The sequence below is a fragment of the Myxine glutinosa genome, chromosome 7 (genome assembly GCF_964187855.1).
Source record: "Myxine glutinosa chromosome 7, kmMyxGlut1.1, whole genome shotgun sequence".
Taxonomy (NCBI): domain Eukaryota; kingdom Metazoa; phylum Chordata; class Myxini; order Myxiniformes; family Myxinidae; genus Myxine; species Myxine glutinosa.
In genome coordinates this window covers 170,381,552-170,403,979 of record NC_136267.1, presented here as the reverse complement: position 1 = coordinate 170,403,979, position 22,428 = coordinate 170,381,552, and the positions used below count along the sequence as shown (strand labels likewise).

At 47.4% G+C, this 22,428-nt stretch overlaps 2 protein-coding genes across 2 annotated transcripts in view; both read left to right on the top strand.

Annotated features, from left to right (window-relative positions):
- LOC144893031 (uncharacterized) overlaps positions 1-22,428 on the top strand; it is a 264,881-nt gene that overhangs the window by 173,088 nt on the left and 69,365 nt on the right. The window lies entirely within an intron of this gene.
- TMEM169 (transmembrane protein 169) overlaps positions 9,502-22,428 on the top strand; it is a 63,777-nt gene continuing 50,850 nt past the window's right edge. Inside the window, exon 1 of the mRNA XM_068123562.2 lies at positions 9,502-9,584. The gene's annotated coding sequence lies outside the window, so the exon portion shown is untranslated. The remainder of the gene's footprint in view (positions 9,585-22,428) is intronic.

Genomic DNA, 22,428 nt, shown 5'->3' with positions numbered 1-22,428 from the left:
GTATTTACAGATCGCTAGAGAAAAAAAACACGAATAATAGATAAACCCGTGTGTAAGACCTCTCCCAAATTTTGTCCACTCATTCACTTTTCCTGATTCGCATCAAGGATCTCCATCATCAGACAGCGTACTTAATTCCGCATTTTAATGAGAATTCAACAGGATTTTACGACTCAAAGGAAAAAGAACGAGCAGACCTTTTGCAGGACGATCGTTACAAAAATCGTTACATATATTAAAGTATTTATAATGTCGACAAATCATATCTTAATTCTTACAAAATTTGGTTCTTTGAATAAATCACAGCACCGGGAGAACCAGCTCAAAAAAATGGATCTTTGTGTTTATTCAGCACCCTAGTAATTGGTTCTTTGTGTACTAATTACACAGCACCCAGGCCCCGCTCATATGGATCTTTGTGCAGCGCTGCACAGCACCTGAGCAAAAGGGGTTTCATCTACATTTTCCTTATCCGGTGTACCATCCGTGATATTTGTTTGCTCATTCACTATTCCTGATTCGTCATCAAGGATCTCCATCATCACACAGCGTACTTAATTCCGCATTTTAATGAGAATTCAACAGGAATTTACGACTCAAAGGAAAAAGAACGAGCAGACATTTTGCAGGACGATAACTGGAATTAGTCGTGAAAATATATCCAAAATACACAAAAATACACACCCACACAAATAAACAACATTTATTCCGTTTTACAGAACAAACATTTCCTCTATCATGACATGCATGTCTTCAAAATTATATGACCAAGAGAAAAAGTAAAATTAATTAAAAACTGTGGGCAGTGATGATCCGGGGACCATACCGCTCCATCCTGATTGGACGAGTGCATGCTAGAGTCGTTAACAACGACAGTCCAGATCCGATTGTTCAAAATTTCAACTCAATCGATCGAAAAATGAACGCAGGGATGCATTTTAAAGGTGCAGTGGCACTAACTGAGTTGCCACGAATATGGCCACGAAATTGCCAATATGGCCAATATGACAGCCACAAAATATTTTCCTTAATCAATTGGCTCATAGCATAACCAATCTGCAAGTATTTCATCCGAAGATGTATCTCTGAGGACTTTTAATTAAATAAGTCATTTATAAATCAACGAGTTAATTTATTAAATGATTAATCAATAAATCAAAATTTTCCTTGACAGCCACATCACTTGGTCAGTGTCATGTCCAAATATCAGCTTCCTAACTCAAAAGGTGCCTGAGTTAATGTAATGTAATTACTGTAATAAGATTACTGCAATTACTGTAATGATTACTGTAATTACTGTAATTACCGGAACTGTAATTACTGTAATTACCTCAGCTAATTACTGTAATGTAATTACTGTAATTTAATAAGAAATGTAATTAATTAAATAAGTACTTCATTAATCGCTAATAATTAAATAACTCGTGAATTCTTATCCGATTTACTTAACATTTGAGTGTCCCCAAAACGTTGGAGCAAAACGTTGCAACAACGAAAGTGAAACGTTGTAGCGACGTTGTGGAAACGTCAGCAAAACACAACATTTGAATGTTCCCAAAACGTTGGAGCAAAACGTTGCAACAACGAAAGTGAAACGTTGTAGCGACGTTGTGGAAACATCAGCAAAACACAACATTTGAATGTTCCCAAAACGTTGGAGCAAAACGTTGCAACAACGAAAGTGAAACGTTGTAGCGACGTTGTGGAAACGTTAGCACAACCCAACATTTGAATGTTCCCAAAACGTTGGAGCAAAACGTTGCAACAACGAAAGTGAAACGTTGTAGCGACGTTGTGGAAACGTCAGCAAAACACAACATTTGAATGTTCCCAAAACGTTGGAGCAAAACGTTGCAACAACGAAAGTGAAACGTTGTAGCGACGTTGTGGAAACATCAGCAAAACACAACATTTGAATGTTCCCACTTTATCCCATTAAAATCCCATTAAATCCCATTAAAATCCCATTAAAATCCTATTAAAATCCCATTAAAATCTTCAGACAAAACACTAGCAATATTATTCCTCGGACTAAAATTACCAGGACCATTATCAAACATTTATCAAAATATTAGGACCATCATCAAACCAATGAATGACTCAATCCTTTAATGACTACATCCAAACCCAGACATTTTGAGTTCCGTAACTTTAATACTTCAAATTTTCCATTCCTTCCCTTCCTCATCCTTAGATGTAGGGATGGGTTCTTTTTAGGATCATGTTGCATCGAGCATTATTTTCCAAAACAGTGTGAACATTAAACCACACCATTACCTCTGACATCCCACCATTTACACCAGCTTTCCCATGATGTCGCGATATGACCCCATAATCCCGCAAAACTCTTCGTTGCTTTGACATCCAATATGAAAATTCTCATTTAACCCGTTCAAAGAACGTCCATTTCGCTAAATCGAACCAACCACAACCTTCGCCATTAATATCTATTGTAAGCGTGCCGAATCAGTAAGCATCACCCCTCCTATGAGCCTCGACCAGAGGGTGGTTGTTACTCACAAACACTCGTCGCTAGCTGTTCCATTGTCTGCCGATTCCCACTCTGCTGCCGATTTCCACTGAGCCATCAGAGTGGAATTTGGAATTTTTTATTTCTCTGAGCTCATGAAAGTGGTGACAATGGGTGGTCTGCCATTGCTTTCCACAAAAGTATCTTTCACCTTTCAATAAAATATTTGTACCAACCAAATCTGCGAGTATGGGGCGCAGAGAAAATACACAAAAAGCAACAGCCCTGGCTTTGCTTCCTGGAAGCTTCCTGGAAGCTTCCTGCAAAACGCTTTGCTTCTCGCAAAACGTCCGCCTATGGGAACTAGAGGGAGGGGAGGGAGAAGGAGCGGGAGCAAGAGACAGGGTGCCGGAATGGACATGAGGGACAATGAGGGACAGTGAGGGAGTGTTGGTATGCAATTTTCATCCAATCGCCATCTTTCACAATAATTCTGGACCGGCATGAGGTGGGGTTGTCTGTCATGAATTTATTTGTTGATCGAACGAGTTTTAGACATGGCGGGAAAACTGAAAAAAAATTTTTCTCTCCTCCACCCTCTTTTTTTTTTTTTTTTTTTTTTTTTTTTTTTTTACTTTGGACCCACGGCTTTCGTCCTACACAATTCCGTTTAATTTGTCTAAATCCGACCAGTCGTTCCAAAGATATAAGCCGTTTTGTCGCAATACCATAAATTGGAATGAGGTAAAATATATATATATAAATATAATTCCATTTCCCGGCTCCCTGTCGCACGCCGAGCAAGTCGCGTGTTTTGAACAAGTGCAAAAAAAAACTACTTTACACGTGTACGGGTGTGTAAACGAGTGTACCGGCCTTACACGTCTTGGAAGCAAATGGTCGCATGGTGCACGCATGCTCCGTTTGCTCCCAGGTCACAGTAAGGCCTTTAATGACCAGCGCCGACCTGGTGCATTTTATTTAGACAGCGCAAAAAATACGTATTTACAGAAATCATTTAGAAAAACACGAATAATAGCTACAGTCGTTTATCGAAGTACCATTCATGATGGGTCACGCCACCTATATCGCGGCATCGGTGCGCACGGAACCCCCAGGACCACCTCCTCCCCCATGTATGTACAAAACTATTTCCAAGTTCGTTAATCATATTGGACAAAAACAAGCCACACTCACCTTTTAAAGACTTGTTTGTACAATTGATCCCAGCGGTGCCTCCAAATTGTAGGGGAAGTATTGGGGGAGACTCAAGACTCCAATGACCGGACACAGGTTTTACAAAAGGTCTGGTTTATTAACTGGTTATTCACTTCATTCCATTACCAAATAATACCGCTTAATTCAATGGACCAGGTTAACTCTTTTCGCATGGTCCTTCTCATTCGGCCGATGTTCCTCCGCCACTCCCGTCGGGCAGAGGGTCTGATGATGAGTCCTCGTCCGTTCCGTCGGTCAGAGCTTCTGCTCACAAGTCTCCTTGACTCAACGTTTGCTCTCGTTTATATGGACAAACTGGACTTAATCCCCTGTCCGCTGAACGTTAATCCTTTCTCCGCTAATGCCCCGAGGTCATGCATGCACCAAGTCCTGGCATCAGCTCGCTCCCCTCCTGCTGTGAGTTCCGTTTACCAAACGATAGGGGGGTGCTCCAGCCAGGGGCTGTGACCAGGTGGACAAGAGATTACCATGTTCGGGCACATTCCTGACACTCATTTACGAACTCGGCTTTCACAGAGTTTGCAGGTAAAATGTATCTGCTTCGTTACCAGTGTTAATTAATAAGTTACCAGTGCCAATTAATAAGTTACACTGAGTTACACTTCCACACTGGTGTTAGGAACAACTCATAAGCTTCCAAATGAGACTTGATCACTGTAGGAAAAAAAAAGGGTTTCAGAAAACTCTCAGGGACTGGGACCATTTGCTCAGAATGAGATCTAAAGGCTTTGGTGCAGACATCAAGTGATACATTGAGGGTGTTTACGCAAAGGGTTTTTTTTAAATCCATGCTGGGGCAAACAATAATTGTATTGGAACAGTTTTCCCTCCAGGGCTTCAAGCAGGCCATGCACTATATGTCACCCCTCTCTCCCTCCATCCCTTCCCTTGATCATTTCAACCCACATAAGGCCTACCTATAACCCAACCCTATCAGTGACAGGTTACTGCGTTTCATCCCTTTCTCCTCTTTTCCTGTTTGTTCATTCCCCCGTTTGTGAAGTCCAAATGTAGCCTCATTGCCCCACTGGAAGTTCATTTCCATTTTACTCTTTATAATCTCGCTTTCCCATGAACCCCCAATCAGCCATTTATGAAACAGTCGAACTAGATTCATGCACTCACATTCTACAAAAAATCGTCAAATTTCCTTTACGCCAAAAGATCTTCATCAAAGCCAGGGTGATACTCATCATCAGTTGCTATCTCTCCCGACTTCCTTCTCACCCCTTTGGCCAGGATGACTGATTTGTGAGTCAGGTTCGATACCGGCCTCCACCAAGGTTTCCCATGGTTACGCCTCACCCAGGCATAGATCACCATGTTTCAGGTACCAACAAGTATGCTGTTACCCCAATGGATATTTCAGGCCCCGAGCAACATCGACAAAGACAGACATTGACATTAGTCCAATGGTCTGGTTGTGCATTCCATTATCTATCCAAGATAGACATTCCGTTCTGAGGTACTCTCACTTTCACAACACCTGAGGGTTGTTGCGGCATCATCACACAGCAACCCCACAATATGCACCCGCTGTCTACACCAAGTTCATTTTGACGTGCCATGTAAGGAACATAGGCAGGATCGCCATCAGGTAGCGATTCCCATCCAAGCTGCATGGCTTGGAGAATTCTGGAAAGGACTGGATCACGTCTTGCGTAGGTGCAAATATGGTTGGCATCAATGGGACAATGGGACATTGGGACAGTCCTCCAGATGATCCATCAAGGCGATCACACTGCCAGGTAATGGTGGGTTAGTGACCAAGTTGGGTAATGGTAGACGGCTTATGGCATTTGCATTGGCAATGCCATATCCGGGTATATACTGAGTGCGGTAGTCGTAAGCAGGGAGTAGCAATGACCATGTTGGACCAAACAGGCGAATGAGTGGTTTGTGATCCGTATGGATACCAAAGTGTCATCAGAATAGGTATTGGTGGAACTTTTTGACTCCAAAGGTGATTCCAAAACCTTCCTTGTCCAACTAACTATAATTATTTTCTGCGTGATATAATGTCTTAAAGGCAAATGCCACTGGTTTCTCTGAGCCATTGGGCATAACACGAGACAGCACTGCCCTCACACTGTACTGACAAGCAGCACACCGGAGAAAGATCTCCGGTTGGTTTGTGTACGATGTTCTTATCAGGATCATAGTGAACTAGTATGTTTGATGCTTGGAACAGGTCCTTTGACTTCTGGAAGGCTGCTTGTTGTGTAGTACCCCAGTTCCATGAGACTCCTTTCTTCAGCAGGTGATAGAGAAGACCCAAAACATTGGATATGATTGGGATATAGCTGCTGTAGTATTGCAGCATGTCGTGATAGGCTTTCAGTTTTGTCACGTCTCTTGGAGCTGGTGAATCCTTGATCGTTCTGACTTCATCCTTAATTGGATGTAGGCATTGAGCGTCAATTCTGTGGCCCAGGTATGTTACTGATGGTGCCATGAACTCACACTTGTCGAGCCTTAAACGGAGGCTGGAGTCCGATAGCTTTTTCAAGACTCACTCTAGGTTGTGTAGATGCTCGGCTTCTGTAGAACAGGTGACCAGGATGTCATCCTGATAACGTGCCGTTCTGCAGCAAACAAACTGCCCATACAACGCTGATATATCCCTGGGGCAGACTTCACCCCAAAACTCAGTCGGTGGTATTTGTACAGGCTACGATGCATGTTAATTGTCAGGTATTTCTTCGATTCTTCCTCGAGAAGAAGTTGAATATATGCTGACTTGAGGTCGAATTTGCTGAAATGTTGGCCTTCGCTCAACTTGGTGTACAAGTCATCAATCCGCGGATTGGATAGTTGTCTAGTGTGAAGCAATTGTTGGCTGTCATTTTATAGTCAACCACAAAGATGAATCGAATGAACAGCTTTGAGGACAGGGACAACAGGTGCAGCCCAATGTGAGTATTGAACTGGTTCAATGATCTCAAGTAGCTGGGGTCGATCGAGCTCTTTGTCAACCTTTTCACGAAGAGCAAAAGGAACTGGTCGAGCCTTGAAAAAAATTGGTTTAGCATCTTTGTCAATGACATGGGCATTGAGGAAGTTAGGAGTGGGGGAATGGTTGATCAGAGTAGTGATGGCAATGTACAAAAGAGCGCGCACAGCTGTAAGGACGAAGGACGGGAACAGTGGTGAGTTTGAGGTGAAGGTGGGAGTGCATCAGGGGTCGGTACTAAGTCCACTACTATTTGTAGCTGTGATGGAGGTGCTGGCTCAGAACGTAAAGGAGGGTTTACCGTGGGAGTTGTTGTATGCAGATGATCTGGTGTTGATTGCGGAAAGTATGGATGGACTGAAGGAAAAGATGAACAAGTGGAAGGAATGTATGGAGACAAAAGGTCTGAAGGTGAATATCGGAAAGACGAAGGTGATGGCATGTGGTGAGGTGGAAAGAACTGTGAATTAGCCCTGTGCTGTGTGTAGGAAGGGTGTCGGAGTGAATTCCATTCAATGTACAATGTGCGCTGAGTGGGTTCATCAAAAATGTAGTGGTCTGAGAGGGTCATTAACCAATGTGGCAGCTACATTCAAATGTAAGGTGTGCACAGAGGGAGCTGCAGATGGAGGAAATGTTGAGTTGGATCTTGGAGACGGCATGAAGCTGGAAGGTGTGAAAACATTTTGCTACCTCGGAGACATGCTGAATGGAGAAGGTGGATCAGACTCAGCAACGGTTGCTAGAGTGAGATGTGCATGGAAGAAGTTTCGGGAACTGAGTGGCGTGCTGATGAGGAGGGGCGTGCCGTTGAAGCTGAAGGGAAAGGTGTATGCTGCATGTGTGAGAAGTGTTATGATTTATGGGAGCGAGACATGGGTAATGAATGTAGAGCAGCAACGAAGGTTGGAAAGGGTGGAAATGCGAATGGTTCGATGGATGGTGCGGAGTATCGTTGAGAGAGAGGAAGACAAATGATGAATTGTGAAAGATGATGGGAATAGAGCCTGTGATTGATGCTGTGAAGATGAACAGGTTGAGATGGTTTGGTCATGTGTTGAGGAAGGATGAAAGTGACTGGTTGAGAAGAGTGATGGAAATGAATGTAGAAGGAAGTAGAGGACGGGAAGACCGAGAAAGACTTGGCTAAAGATGGTGGAAGAAGAAATGTGGGCAAGGGGGTTAACAAGGAGAGATGCAGAAAATTGGGCAAAATGGAGAAGATTGTCATGGGGACCGCAAGGCTAACCCCCGCTCTAGCAGGGAAAATGGCCTTTAAAATGCATGTTGTTGTTGTGTTGTATCTTTGTCAATGTTGAGATTAGCAGAGTAACCCTGCAAAGAACCGAGCTCATCGTTGAAGATGTCTGGATGTCCGACCAGGTCTCCTTTATGTGGTTTTGGATGCCTTTCAGGTTGCACGAAATTGATGAATCTGCTTCCAGTTGCGTTCAATTACTTCTAACCAGTTCCTACTGGGTAATGATGGTCCATCACCTGGGATGACGATCAAGGATAGGTTGAACTTACGAATGTCTGTGAATTTCAATGTCCGTTCGGTTAACAGGTGTCGCCGGTTGTGATCGTTCACAACACCAACAACAAGCAGGTCCTCCAGCATGTCCTCGAGTCTCTCACCGAACTCGCAGAAGTGTGAAAGTTTCTTAAGCTCTGAAATAAATTCGGAAATTGACCATCCTGTTGTCTGACTGCTCATGTAGAAATTGAAACGTTGGACAATAACTGACAGTGACGGGTTGCAGTGATCCATTGGAGCTTCCACAAATTCCGAATATTTCAGGTCCCTAATGGGCCTGGGCATGGCCAAATTCTTCAACAACGTGAATGTCTCTGCACCACATACTGAAAGTAGGACTGCTTTCATCTGTCGCTCGTCCGAGATACCATTTCATTCAGCACAATTCAAACTGACTTTTATTGTGCGACCAGAAAGCAAGATGTCGTCACTTCAAGCCCGCCAACCTGGAAGTGACGTGTACATCCGTATCCGGTTGTTACATATTCCTGTCGGTGAGGTCTAGATGTTGCATACATCACAAATGAGGTGGGGAAATGGCAAAATCACGCCAATTAGCTTTTGGTTCAGGTCAGAATCCAGATCCGGCATATCAGTGGGATACAAAACGTAAACTGTTGAGCCTGGTGGAGGTATGCTCTCTACCGAGTGCCGAGAATGCTGGTATCTTTTTGAATAGTGGAAAAAATAAACTTGAACAATCAGTATGAGTTCCCTTCCAAGGAACTTTGACCCAGGTCGAGGTTGAAAGACCCATCAAAGCTCCTCGACTCAGAACGTTCCTCTATTTCACTACCGAGGCCGGTAACAGTCAGATCAGTTGTCTGATGTGATAAAAAGTGACCTCACCGGAACGTCACAACTCACGAAAGTATATCGTTATGTGACGTTGATCGCCATGTAGCCTGCTTTGTTAAAGCGTGTTCAAACCTTACATCTGTGCACGTTCACTTTGTCCTATATTCACTGTGGATCTAGCCGATGATATTGAACATATCGAGAGAATTGAAGTATATAAGACGTGGGAGAGGAGAGAAACAAGCTCAGATGTGCTGGACGTTCAACCATTCCATGTGTATGACGTGTGTGATTTTCGATAATAACTACAGAACCGTCATGTAATCTTTCAAAAAGAAATACTATTTGAGGCGGTGTATAAGCTAAGGATCTTGTATTTTTGTATTTTATTTTTTACCAGGAACGCTTCGCTTGAATAACAATGTATGGCTTCATCAATCGGCCAAACGTAACCGTATCACGGTCCGCAGAGATCGTTTTTTGGATTTGACATCGGCAATCTTTTCAGGTAAAAATGTAAAGAATTTAGGCTTGCATTACGTCATGCATAGCGCTTGCGCAAAGGGACAAGCTGCAGTTTTCGACAGGTGAGTGTTGGGCAGGTTTGACGTGTTTCCAAAGGCTTCTCGACGGGGTTGCCGCGGTGTTTTTTTGTTTTCGGATGGCGATCAAGGTGTTGGGGTCGGAGGGGGTGGAGCAGCGCTGCGAGGATGATGAAACGTTCATTGCATTGCAATTGTCGGGATAGATGCGCAAAAATAGCGCTGATTGCGAGAGGTGGGGAGTGGGGTGTGGGGGTGGAGTGGGGTGGGGAGTATGATGGGGAATGTTTTGGGGATTGTGGATGTGGTGGGGGGTGATGGTGGATGTGGTGGGGGGTGATGGTGGATGTGGTAGGGGGGGGGGGTGATGGTGGATGTGGTAGGGGGGGGGGTGATGGTGGATGTGGTAGGGGGGGGTGATGGTGGATGTGGTAGGGGGGGGGGTGATGGTGGATGTGGTAGGGGGGGGGTGATGGTGGATGTGGTAGGGGGGGGGGGGGTGATGGTGGATGTGGTAGGGGGGGGGGGGGGTGATGGTGGATGTGGTGGTGATGGTGGATGTGGTGGAGGGGGGGGGTGATGGTGGATGTGGTGGGGGGGGGGGGTGATGGTGGATGTGGTGGAGGGGGGGTGATGGTGGATGTGGTGGGGGGGGGGGGTGATGGTGGATGTGGTAGGGGGGGGGGGTGGTGATGGTGGATGTGGTAGGGGGGGGTGATGGTGGATGTGGTAGGGGGGGGGTGATGGTGGATGTGGTAGGGGGGGGGGTGATGGTGGATGTGGTAGGGGGGGGGGTGATGGTGGATGTGGTAGGGGGGGGGTTATGGTGGATGTGGTAGGGGGGGGGCGATGGTGGATGTGGTAGGGGGGGGGTGATGGTGGATGTGGGGGATGTAATAGGGATTGTGGTGGGGGATGGGGTGGGAGTGTGTTGGGGGATGGGGTGGGGAGTATGATGGGGAATGGGGTGGGGAGTATGATGGGGAATGTTTTGGGGAGTATGATGGGGAATGTTTTGGGGATTGTGGTGGGGGATGTGATGGGGGAAGTGGTGGGGGATGTGATGGGTAGTGTTGTGGGGGATGGGGTGGAAGTATGGTGGGGTGATTGTGTATGTGGTATGGGGGTGGGGTGATGGTGGATGTGGTAGGGGGGGGGGGGGGGTTGATGGTGGATGTGGTAGGGGGGGGGGTTGATGGTGGATGTGGTAGGGGGGGGGGTGATGGTGGATGTGGTAGGGGGGGGGTGATGGTGGATGTGGTAGGGGGGGGGTGATGGTGGATGTGGTAGGGGGGGGGGTGATGGTGGATGTGGTAGGGGGGGGGGTGATGGTGGATGTGGTAGGGGGGGGGGGTGATGGTGGATGTGGTAGGGGGGGGGGGGTGATGGTGGATGTGGTAGGGGGGGGGTGATGGTGGATGTGGTAGGGGGGGGGGTGATGGTGGATGTGGTAGGGGGGGGGGTGATGGTGGATGTGGTAGGGGGGGGGGGGTGATGGTGGATGTGGTAGGGGGGGGGGTGATGGTGGATGTGGTAGGGGGGGGTGATGGTGGATGTGGTAGGGGGGGGGGTGATGGTGGATGTGGTAGGGGGGGGGGGTGATGGTGGATGTGGTAGGGGGGGGGGGGTGATGGTGGATGTGGTAGGGGGGGGGGGGTGATGGTGGATGTGGTAGGGGGGGGGGTGATGGTGGATGTGGTAGGGGGGGGGTGATGGTGGATGTGGTAGGGGGGGGGGGTGATGGTGGATGTGGTAGGGGGGGGGGTGATGGTGGATGTGGTAGGGGGGGGGGGGTGATGGTGGATGTGGTAGGGGGGGGGGTGATGGTGGATGTGGTAGGGGGGGGGGTGATGGTGGATGTGGTAGGGGGGGGTGATGGTGGATGTGGTAGGGGGGGGTGGTGGGGGATGTGATGGGGCGTGTTGTGGGGGATGGGGGGGGAGTGTGGTGGGGTGGGGGGTGATGGTGGATGTGGTGGGGGGTGGGGGATGTGATGGGGGAAGTGATGGTGGATGTGGTGGGGGGTGGGGGATGTGATGGGGGAAGTGGTGGTGGATGTGATGGGGGATGTAATGGGGAGTGTTGCGGGGGGTGGGGGATGTGGTGGAGAGTATCGTGAGGAGTGTAATTGGGAGGTTTGGTGGGGGTGGCAGCACATTGCATTGTAACATCGTCGCTGCATTTTCCGGTCATGGAATGACGCTTGTGACAAAATCCCTGATCGATGGAGACCATTAATTACGAGAGTCTCGCAATGTGAACCTATTGATCCAATGAATGATGGTTATACACACTGGGAATCCTTCGTTAAAGCATGCATGGTCGAGTGACTCATGAAAAAAGGCTTCTGCTCTACCATAAGTGACTATAATGGATGAGACGTTGCGAATTTATCCTGTTTTATGTTCTTTTCTTTTTAAACTAGAAATTGTGCTGCTAACCCCATGAAAGATCTCCGCTTGGTTTGCAGTTGTTCGTTTCAAGTTCAATGCGAAGGGCTGAGGTGCTGCGCCGCAGCGGAGAGCCGGGTCCTTTTCAGACAGAAATCTATCTCTTTATTACACCCCATCCTGGTATTGGCTTAACGGTTAAGGTGGCTGGCTTAAGATCTTTGGGTCTTGAGTTTGAGCCCCTGTCCCCTGTGCCCCTGTGCTGAGCCCCTGTGCCGTTAATAGGGACCAGGGTCGGTGGGTTGACTCAGCCTGTCATCCTTCCGAGGTTTGCAAAATGAGTACCAGCTAACTGGAAGCAGGGGGCACTGCATCAGCGGCACAGTTGCGATCCCAACAGTGATGCAACCAGCAGCCACGGGCTGCATAGAAAACTAGAACGGAACTCGGTAGACCACATACCTCCACCAGACTTAATAGTTCACGTTTTGTATCCCACTGATAGGCCCTATCGGGATCCTTACCTGAACTAAGATCTAATCACTTGTTCTTGTAGTCTAACCAACTCGTCCACCAAGTTTTGCCATAACTTCTCCACAACGTTTGGAGATGTCGTGCTTTGTCTTTTGTGGCCCCATCTCTCAATGATGAAGAATCACTTAAAAATAAAAATAAAAGTCTCATATCCTGATCCAGATCTTCACCAAAATCGAATCATTTCGTCCTTGTCACATACCCAACCTATCCACCAGATTTCATCTGAACCCGTCCACAACCTTTTGAGATATCATGTTCACAGACAGACAGACAAACAGACAGGGGTGAAAACATAACCTACATTCACTTTCGGTTGCAGAGGTAACATTAAATACACTCCAAATATAGTATTGGCTCATTGAAGAAACATGCTCCAAAGAAACCTCCATTTGTATTACTCTAACCAGACTCGGTGGTAGGGTGGCCATCGAGGTACCTAAAGAATAGAGGAAGGACAGTTGCATTTAGCGCAGTGATTTTATATTTTGTAAACCGCTCCTTTCCTATTGCATCTCCATGCACTGCATGACGTCATCGCCAGGCGCCAAAAGGGTTCCGGCGATGACATGCGCCGAAAGGGAGTACTCGGTTTTCACTCCCTTTGTTGTGCACCGCACGCTGCATGACGTCATCACCAGGTGCTGAAAGGGTGTACTCAGTTTTCACTCCCTTTGTTGTACACCGCTCCTTTCCTCTTACATCTCCAGGTGCTGAAAGGGTGAACTTGGTTTCCACTCCTTTTGTTGTACACCGCTCCTTTCCTCTTACCTCTCCAGGTGCTGCACGACGTCATCACCAGGTGCTGAAAGGGTCCCTGCGATGACGCGCGCCGAAAGGCAGGACTCATTTTTCACTCTGTTTGTTGATCTGTTTTGTCATATGTCGGTCTGTCTCGTTTGTTTGTTGATCTGTTTTGACATATGTCGGTCTGTCTCGTCTGTTGGTTGCCTGTGGGTGTGATAACTCGCCAACGCTTTCAGCTATCTTCGACAAACTCTGCCAGAGGATTCGGAAGGACAATAGTGAGGCCGTCAATGTTTTTTGACTATATAGGTTAAACGAGGTTCGCTCGTTTGGCCAGACAATATATCTGGCACCATTTGAGCTAAGAAGCTAATATTTGGACACAATAGTGACCAAGTGATTTGGCTATAAAGGGTATTTTCGATGTATTCATTAATTGATTAGTTATTTATTTATTTTTCGATTAATTAGTTGATTTAAAAAACGTTTCAGATTCGGATGAATCTGGTGGTTTAGGTATGCTATCAGCCAATTGATTAAGAAATTAATTATTTTACGATTATTATTTCTTTATTTTAATTACGCAATTAATCAATTATTGTACACCTATCCCTCCCTATACGGTACACCTACCCTGGTGTTGGGCTAGCGGCTAGGGTGCCGGCTTAGGATCCTAGGATCCTGGGTTCGAATCGCGGTCGATCGCTGAATTAACGCCAGGGGGGTTGACTCAGCCTGTCATCCTTCCGAGGTCGGCAAATTGAGTACCAGTTCACTGGTAATTCCCTGCTTGTCGAAGGCGGCAAAAAGGGTTGGCGTCAGGAAGGGCATCCGGCCGTAAAACATTGCTTCAAAAAGGGGATCAAAAAAAAACAACAACAACCACGGTTCCCGAAAAAGGCCAACCCCCGCTTGCGGGGAAAAATGGCCTCTAAAGGTGGTTTTTATCCCTCCCTATACCGTCTCTATGTACGGTACTGCGGCATCGCCTGGGCGCCTTGGGTGCCCTGACAATATCACACGCTGAAGGTTATGTTATTTATTTATTTGACATGGTGGCGGTGTACTTTGAATGTCGCTCTACTTGTCTTGTTTATTATTACTCGTACACCCGCTGATTACGGGAGTGACAGGGAGGGTCATTCCTCTTTGGGGTATGTAGATTACAGTCGATATATGGTCGGGTCTCAAGAACATTGGGTGTGTTAATTTACCAAGTTTCTTGTGGAGAGATCGCCAAGTGGTTAAAGCATTCAAGCAAGCACTCCATTCAAAACCATTAAGGAACGGCTGGCTTGGCAAGCGCTAGCTAGCTGCTTGGTAAATGAGCACAACCCGGGCTTCCTCCCTTTCAGTTTTGTGTTAAATAGCAGGAGTGAGTTTCAAAAGTTCGCAACGAAAAACGCCATGTTAGTGCCAGGAAGGGTCATGTTATTAACCCAACTCGTGTGAGGTATATAGATTACAGTAGATCTTCGCTCAGTTCTGTAAGTAAAACTTACCACATGGACGTCGGGTTTCCTCCAAATTTCTTTATTTAGTGTTATATTGGTGTTATAAATAGCATGAGTGACTGTTTAAAAAGCTAATCATACGTGTTTGTGGTTTATAATATTTTTACCGCTGGTCGAGGCCTTTGGGCCGTTCATCCCAGGAAACGCCATGATAAGCTTTTTATAAACGTTGACTCGATGTTTGTTCAAGGAGGAAAAACACCTTGGCGAGGTGGGATATTAATGGTATTGATATTGTTTTGTCGTAACATTAATACTAGTACCCGACTGCAAAGCCGCAATGAGCTGGCGAAGCCAAAGCCTCTTGCCACTATTTTACCCATCACTATGGCATCAGTAGGTTATGTAGTAGGTGTATTAGGTACCGGCGGTGTAGTAGGTGTAGTAGGTGTAGTATGTACCATTTGCATTCTGGATGAGATTAAAATTGATAAAATTTACTTCTTGATTAATTCCGTGAATTCCGTCTCAACTTCGGATATTTCCGGCCGTGAAAAACTATCTCCGACGGCCGCAAGATTTCTAAAAAAGAATTCTTCATCAATTTTAGAATATTTGACGCCGTTTTCACCCTTCGAAACACGTAATAAGCTTTTTAAAAATATTTTTCAAATGCTCGAATCTCATTGGTTCCGGTGTTTGGTGACGATTTTCGTTGAAGATAACGAGGTTGGTCTTAAAGTATTTTAATTACAAATTAGAGGTGCATTAGATTGTGAATCAAACAACGACGGGCGAAACAAACTCCTATTGAACTTTTTCGCAATTGTTTTATGCAAACTTCCGCATCCGGTCGATGGCGGCCTCCATTGCGTGATTTGGTTTTAGAAATTTCAAATGCTCGAATCTCATTGGTTCCGGTGTTTGGTGACGCATTTCGTTGAAGATAACCAGGCCCGTGCGGGCCGAGGTTGGTCTTAAAGTATTTTAATTATAAATTAGAGGTGCATAAGATTGTGAATCAAACAACGCCGGGTGAAAGAAACTCCTATTGAACGTTTTTCAATTTGTTATGCATACTTCCGCATCTGCAAGATGGCGGCCTCCATTGCGCTTCGGAATTCTCAAGCCAAGGGATACAGCATAATCTGGTTTTCGACATAATACGTACGCGTTTATTGACAAACCGGCTTCGCCGGCTATTATGCTATTATCGTTAGTTTTGTTATTCGAAGCGGCCTTGAAAAACGCCGATAAAGCTTCTTCTTTGGACAAATGCCACGATAAAGCTAACTTAAAATTGATATACACCTCAACATGCAACCCCATTGACTGCAATGGTGGGGAAAACCCGCTCGGGAGGGGGGGGGGCCCTTGGGAAAGGGGTAAATGAATGTGCTACAACCTTCATTATGTAACCCTCGGTCATCCTGTCAAGTTTGGTTGAGATTGGATCAGTAAGGACGGAATGTATTGGCGTCAAAAATTCATCAGACAGACGGATAGACACAAATCGCGTATTTTAGTATGATTTTTATTTACTAAATATAGTGATAATTTATAATAACAACAGTTATAAAGACTACCAAAAGTTAAATGTATATCACAATTCTCGGATGGACTCGTGTTTATATTTCTGTCCTTTATTACCATCGTTCAGAAGTTTTTGTCCCCCGGAAGTGAATGTACACATCAATTCAGTCTTTTGAAAAATTAATGCAGAGCTGCAGCTCCGCTTTCACACTGTCCACTTCCAGTGTGTTCCTCTCATTTCTCCAAGCGGTGGTCATCATTGAAAAAACCCGTTCTGTGTGAACATTGCTGCATGGTATTGAGAATATGTTGGAGATGAATATCTTCATGATCCTGAAGTGCATGTGAAGTGTATTTCAGATACCTCTCCTCACTCGTCTGACAGTCTTTCATTTCAGGAGAGCACGTAACAGTTTCCACAATCACCCTTTCTGCTTTTCGCTATGAAATAGTGTTCTTTCGACCCTTCTAGGTTGAAGGACGTCTTTTTGATTCCGCATTTTCAGCAAGACAAACGTTTTTTCAGCGTCGAGTAACAGCCATAACTTAAAGACGTCATTGGGAAACATGACAAATGGGATCTTTGTTGTCATTCGCAGGACCAATATAACTGATTAAACGGGATTAATTAAACGAGGAATATATTAACCCATGAAAACCAACAATCAAAAGTTAAATTGTGGGTCGAAAACTTGGGTGGCTCAAGAGGTAAATAGAGGACATGAAGGTGTCCTGTTTCGTGAAAGGATAGAGAACGGACAAGCAACCATAAGTGGACAGACATTGTGTAGGTATTAAATGTGCCTCATTATCTATATATTGTTGCGAATATGGAATTTGACCTCCATATCCGCTTGTAAATATTCCCCTATTTTCTCCGATACTCCCCAACTCTCCCTTACCCCATTCCCTAGTCCCATTGTCTGTAAACAACACCCATTAGAGCCGATCTTCCCCTTCATCCCCCCATTAAATGTCGTGCCCAGGTCCCCCGCACCACACGTAGACAATTATAGGACATCTTGCTAGTTATTCTTAATCTATGTCAGTTAAGGACTTGTTTCCATTAATTATGACTCTTCGTTGCACCAGAATGTGATTATATGGCACCTGTTAGGAAGTTTAGGACCTCCCCATACCTCTCCGCATCTCTTCCCCATGAAGAAGCGCCAACTACAACAACAACAACAAAAGAGGGGGGCGGCGCGGTGACGGCATGGGGAGTGGGCGTCCTCCTTCCGGCTCGGTTAGCCGCCATTGACCACGCGCTCCACGGGGTTACCACGAAGGGGCTCCCTGTCGGCCCCTCGTCAAGGGCGGAGCCGGTAACCCCCGCACCCAATGAGAAGCCATGGGCCGATGCCATCTGGGGCGGCGCTAACGAGCCGAGGGCGTGTCACTCCCCGCCGGATATACGCGGCCCCGCGCCGGACGTGACGTCAGATGCGCCCCGAGCTTGGAAGGAAAAGACGCCACCCTCCCGAGCGCTGAGCGACCTCCCCAGCTTGAGACCAAAGTCGCGACCCACAAGCGCTGTGATACCTTCACGCATCTCTGGACACCACCGTACGTGATTCTGTCCCTGAGCCAGGTGCACCTGAGCCATCGCGACCTGCCTCCCCTTTCCATCAACCCCCGTGTGAGTCAGCAATTTTGTCCCGTGTGTCCGTCGTCTGTCCGGGGATAATATAAGAGTGTGTCTAAGTGCCTGTCTTCCTGTAATATACCTCTTGTCCCTGTAATCTAAACCTTCCGCAATTGTAATAACAACCTTTGAGAACCGTATCCCTGGTGTCGTATTGTGTGATTGTAATCCAGCCGGGTGTCTTCTTTTTCTTATTGAGCCAGCATAGCGCGATTAGTCAACCCCGAGTACAATCGGGTAACTTGTACGGATACGGCGGCCATCCCGCTCGGCCCACCATACCATCAAAGTCGTATCTGTAACAATTGGTGTCGGGAGTGAGATTCGAGGCCCGACCAAATTTTGAAGAAAAAAAAAACGAATAGAGGAAAAAAAAAAATTTGGTCAAAATTTGGAGCGGCCGAAATTTGTTTTGTTTTACGAAACTCGAATTTTGCAAGTCGCGCTATGGCGGATCAAGACGGCTGGGGTCCGGTAGGGGAGAGTGAGGCAGGGTCGGTCCAGGACCAAATTGAGGGACGTGAGGAGAGCGAAGCAGCGAGGGTAGCAGACGCGCAAAATGGCGCCTCGCTGGTCACCGCGCCCGTGACCGTGGCAGCGCCCCTGGTGGATCCGAACCTTTTTATGTTGCAAATGAGGGCCCTTATGGAACGAATAGAGGGCCAAATGGGGGTAATGGGGAACCGGATGGATGCTCAGGGTGAGCGAATAGAGGGCCAAATGGGGGTAATGGGGAACCGGATGGATGCTCAGGGTGAGCGATTAGAGGGCCAAATGGGGGTAATGAGGGACGAAGCGAGGGGTACTGGTGAGGGGTTAGACAAGAAATTTGGGAAGTTAGACAATAATTTTGAGGAGTTAGACAAGAAATTTGGGAAGTTAGACAATAATTTTGAGGGGTTAGACAACGGGATAAAAGAGGTGAGAAATGGGTTAATGGGGGTAGAAAACAGAATGGCCGCTCAAGAGAATCAAATGGAAGGGATGCAAAAAGGGTTAGAGGGGTTAGAAAACAGTATGGAAGGCAAATTGAGGGACATGAGGGACCAAGCGGAAAGGGAAGTTAAACAAATGGAGCAGCAGATAGAGGGGGTCAGAATGGGGGTAGAAACCAAACTGGATGCTCACAGGGAGGAAATGGAGCAGATGAGGGTGGCATCTGGGCAGGAGATGCAAGTGATGGGAGAGGAGATCAGAAGAGGAGTGAGTGAGGAGGTCGGAGGAGTGCGCGAGGAGGTGAGGCACTGTAAGGAGCGCATGGAGAAAGAGGTGAGAAAGGGGACTGTAAAATTGCAAGGTGGTATAGAGGAGTTGACGCTGGGAGTAGAACAACTGACAGTGGGACAAAAGGAGCTGGGGGACCAGGTAAAGAAGAACACAGCGGTAATAGAGGGTTTAAAATCGACACAGAAGGAGATGAAAAAGGACGTAGGGGTAATTAAAAAAGAGTGCCAGACGGTACATGAGGACCTGACGAGGAAAATGGACAAGGTGGTAGAGGTAATGGAGGTTAAAGAGCGGGAGGTGCGGGAGCACATAGAAAAAAATAAAGTGGAGTTAGAGGAAGAACTTAAAGGGGCGCACGAAGAGATGAAGGAGATGAAGCAAAAATTAGAGGAAGTGGAAGAAGGGGTGAGCGAAATTAAGAAGCGACGGAGAGAGGATAAGAAAGAGATAAAGGAGGAAGTAAAAGAATTGGTCCAAAGTCTGTGTTCGGATCGTGATGATGTGCTCATTAACCGGATGAGGGATTCGCAGGTGATGGAGGAGAAGCGAAGAGAAAGAGGACCCGGTGTAAGTGGTGACCAATATGGTCGTGCGTATGATGCGCCAGGGGATTTAAAAAGCTTGGGGATTGGTTTGGATCCGGGTGTTCGTGAAAGGCCGTTGGTGGGGTGTGTGACAGGTCTGGTGTGCGAAAGAGGAGGTGTGCGAGAAAGTCCGACTCTGGGGTGTGTGAGGAAAAAGTGCACGCCGAGGAGTGAGTGTGCCGTCAAGAGTGAGTTGGTCGAAGCGCGTGTGCGAGGGGGCACAGGGAGGCGCGGTGTGGTAAGTGTTGCAGAGGGTGTGACGGGAGAGTGTGCGCGAGAAAGGTGTGTGACGGACGGGTGCATGAGGAAAGAGTGCGCTGTCAGAAGTAAGGAAGAGTGTCCACCTGTGGTGAGTGTTACAGAGGGTGTGACGGGAGAGTGTGCGCGAGAAAGGTGTGTGACGGACAGGTGCATGGGGAAAGAGTGTGCTGTCAAGAGTAAGGGTGAGTGCGCTGTCAGGAATGGAGGTGAAAGTAGTGAGAGTGACATGGAGCGTGAGTTAGTTGTGACAGGTGAGCGAGGATGTACACCTGGGATGGAAGGATGCACACCTGGAATGGTAGAGCGTGAGTGGGAATGCACGCTGGAGTTGGTGGTGAGGCACGTGGTTGGGTGTGCGAATGAGGGCACACCTGTGATTGTCACAGAGGAGGTGACCGAGGAGGGGGTGCGAAGCGGTGTATTGGTGAGGTGTGCGAGCGACGAATGTGTGCCAAAGTGTTCGGTGGTCAGGTGTGTGACCAAGGCTGTGAGTGGAATGAGGGTACCTGGGTGTGTAAGGAAGGGTACGAGGAGCATGGGCACAGCTGGATGTGTGAGCAAGGAACGGGCTGCGGGATGTAAGCATGCAGGTGAAGCATCGACGTTAGACGGGGTAGAGGTTAGAACGACTTATAGCCGAGTCGGGCCCTCGGTGCGTGCTGGGCCTCGCTTTGAACGGCCGCGTCCGTGCTCCACTAGGCGGAGCGGGCAGCCCGATAGAAAGGGTCGTCATGGCGACCACTTTTTGGTGAGGCATTCCGGCAGGCCGAGATCGAGCCATGGGATGGCTCCGTGCCGAGATGGTGCGTGGGATCTCGGCCCGGGTAAACCTCCTTCCCTGCACCGAATGCGGGATGCATCCAGCCGCTGGCACAAAACAACCAGCATCCATTGCTTGGCTTTACGAAACCGGGCTTTGGACAGGGATTGGCGCACCGAGAGGTATTAGTGAGTAGACTGGGTGATGAGGTTAGTGTTTTGGACCCCAAATTAGAGAAAAACAAAATTTGATGATTGGCAAAGGATTGGCAGTAGTGATTGGCAGATGATGGGCAGTGATTGGCAAATTTTTGATTTGTTGAAATTTGATGTGCAAAATTGGTAGTGAGAGACCCCCGATGTGGTGGGATGGCAAATCCACCATCCTTCCCATATGGGGGCAAAGGAGCTATAGTTTATGGGGTGTATGGCAGTGAAAACTAGCCCGGGTGGGTTAGGATATGGTGTGTAGGGATCTAGAGAAGATGACCTTAGGTAACGTTAAGGTTAGTTAGTGACTGATACCTGTAGTGGGGACGCAGGTAGTTTAGTGTGGATGATAATGACGAGGGAGCGCAATAGTTTAAAGGGACGACTGGGAAGCGCAAGTTTCAGAAGGGAGTAGTTAGCTGAGATGATGCCGTGTTTGTGAGAATTGAACAGGTGTGATTGCACAGGTGTGCAACTGGACAGGTGTGTGGAGCAGTGTATGAGTAGTGAGTGTGTGGATCAGCGCGAATGCGCTTGGGGAGAGAAGGGTGCAGGTGGCACCAGGTGTGAGAGCACAGGTGTGCAGGTACAGGTGTGTGGAGAGAGTTGGAGTAAGTGGTACGGAGTGGTGCGAAGGGGTGGATGGGGGAAGAGTGGACCCCTTTCACGAGCACCCGGGGCGGGTAGTGTAAGTGTTAGGTAGAGGGTGCAGGTAAATTGTGGTTGGATATTGGCATTTGTGGTGCGGTTGCAGAATGGTGTTGTGAATGGGTGCATTAGTGTTGTGGAAATGGCTGGGCGTGTAGCCTGTTAGTGTGTGTAGTTGGTTGGGCACTCCACCACTGTGAGGATGTCGGCCAGGTGAGGCCGCAGGTGGGCTCTGGGAGCCGGTAGTTGTGAGTGGGTGCCTGAGGATCCCGGGTGTGGATCGGGCAGCCCAGTGCCAGAGAGGGCACGGAGTGGGGAGAGAGCCAGAGGGCCTTCCCCTGGTAGTTAGGTTAGGGTAAGGAGCAGGTAAGCTCGGAGGCAACTGCAGCGGTGGAGGTGTGCAGGTGGGTAGACCCACTGGGAGAGGTACACGTCGCAGCCCAGAAATTGTACGAGGGCACCGGGAGATGAATCGGGGGAGTGAGACCCCAAATTGAAGAGCACCACAGTTTGGCCAATGGGAATTGGTTTTTAGAACCCATAGTGTAAGAGGGCCAATGGTTTGGCCGGAGAAAGACCCCGGGTAGTGTAAAGTTGTTAAAGTCATTTAGGAGATAGTTAGGATTGATGAACCTGTCGCACCATACGCAGCCACTTGCCTGTGGTGATGATGATGACTCCACACCTGTGTTTTCTTTGTTTGTTGCAGGAAATGAGATTGCTGTGAGGATTTGTGAGACGCATCACGACGTGGATGAGACATTGGGGTGATTCCATCTCTCCCTCCCTAGGAGGGACTGATGATGAATTGGTGATGGCAAATTTTGATGTTCAGTTGGAGATGGCAAATTTTGATGAGAGTTGAAAATGGCAAATTTGATTGGTTAGGAGGGAGAG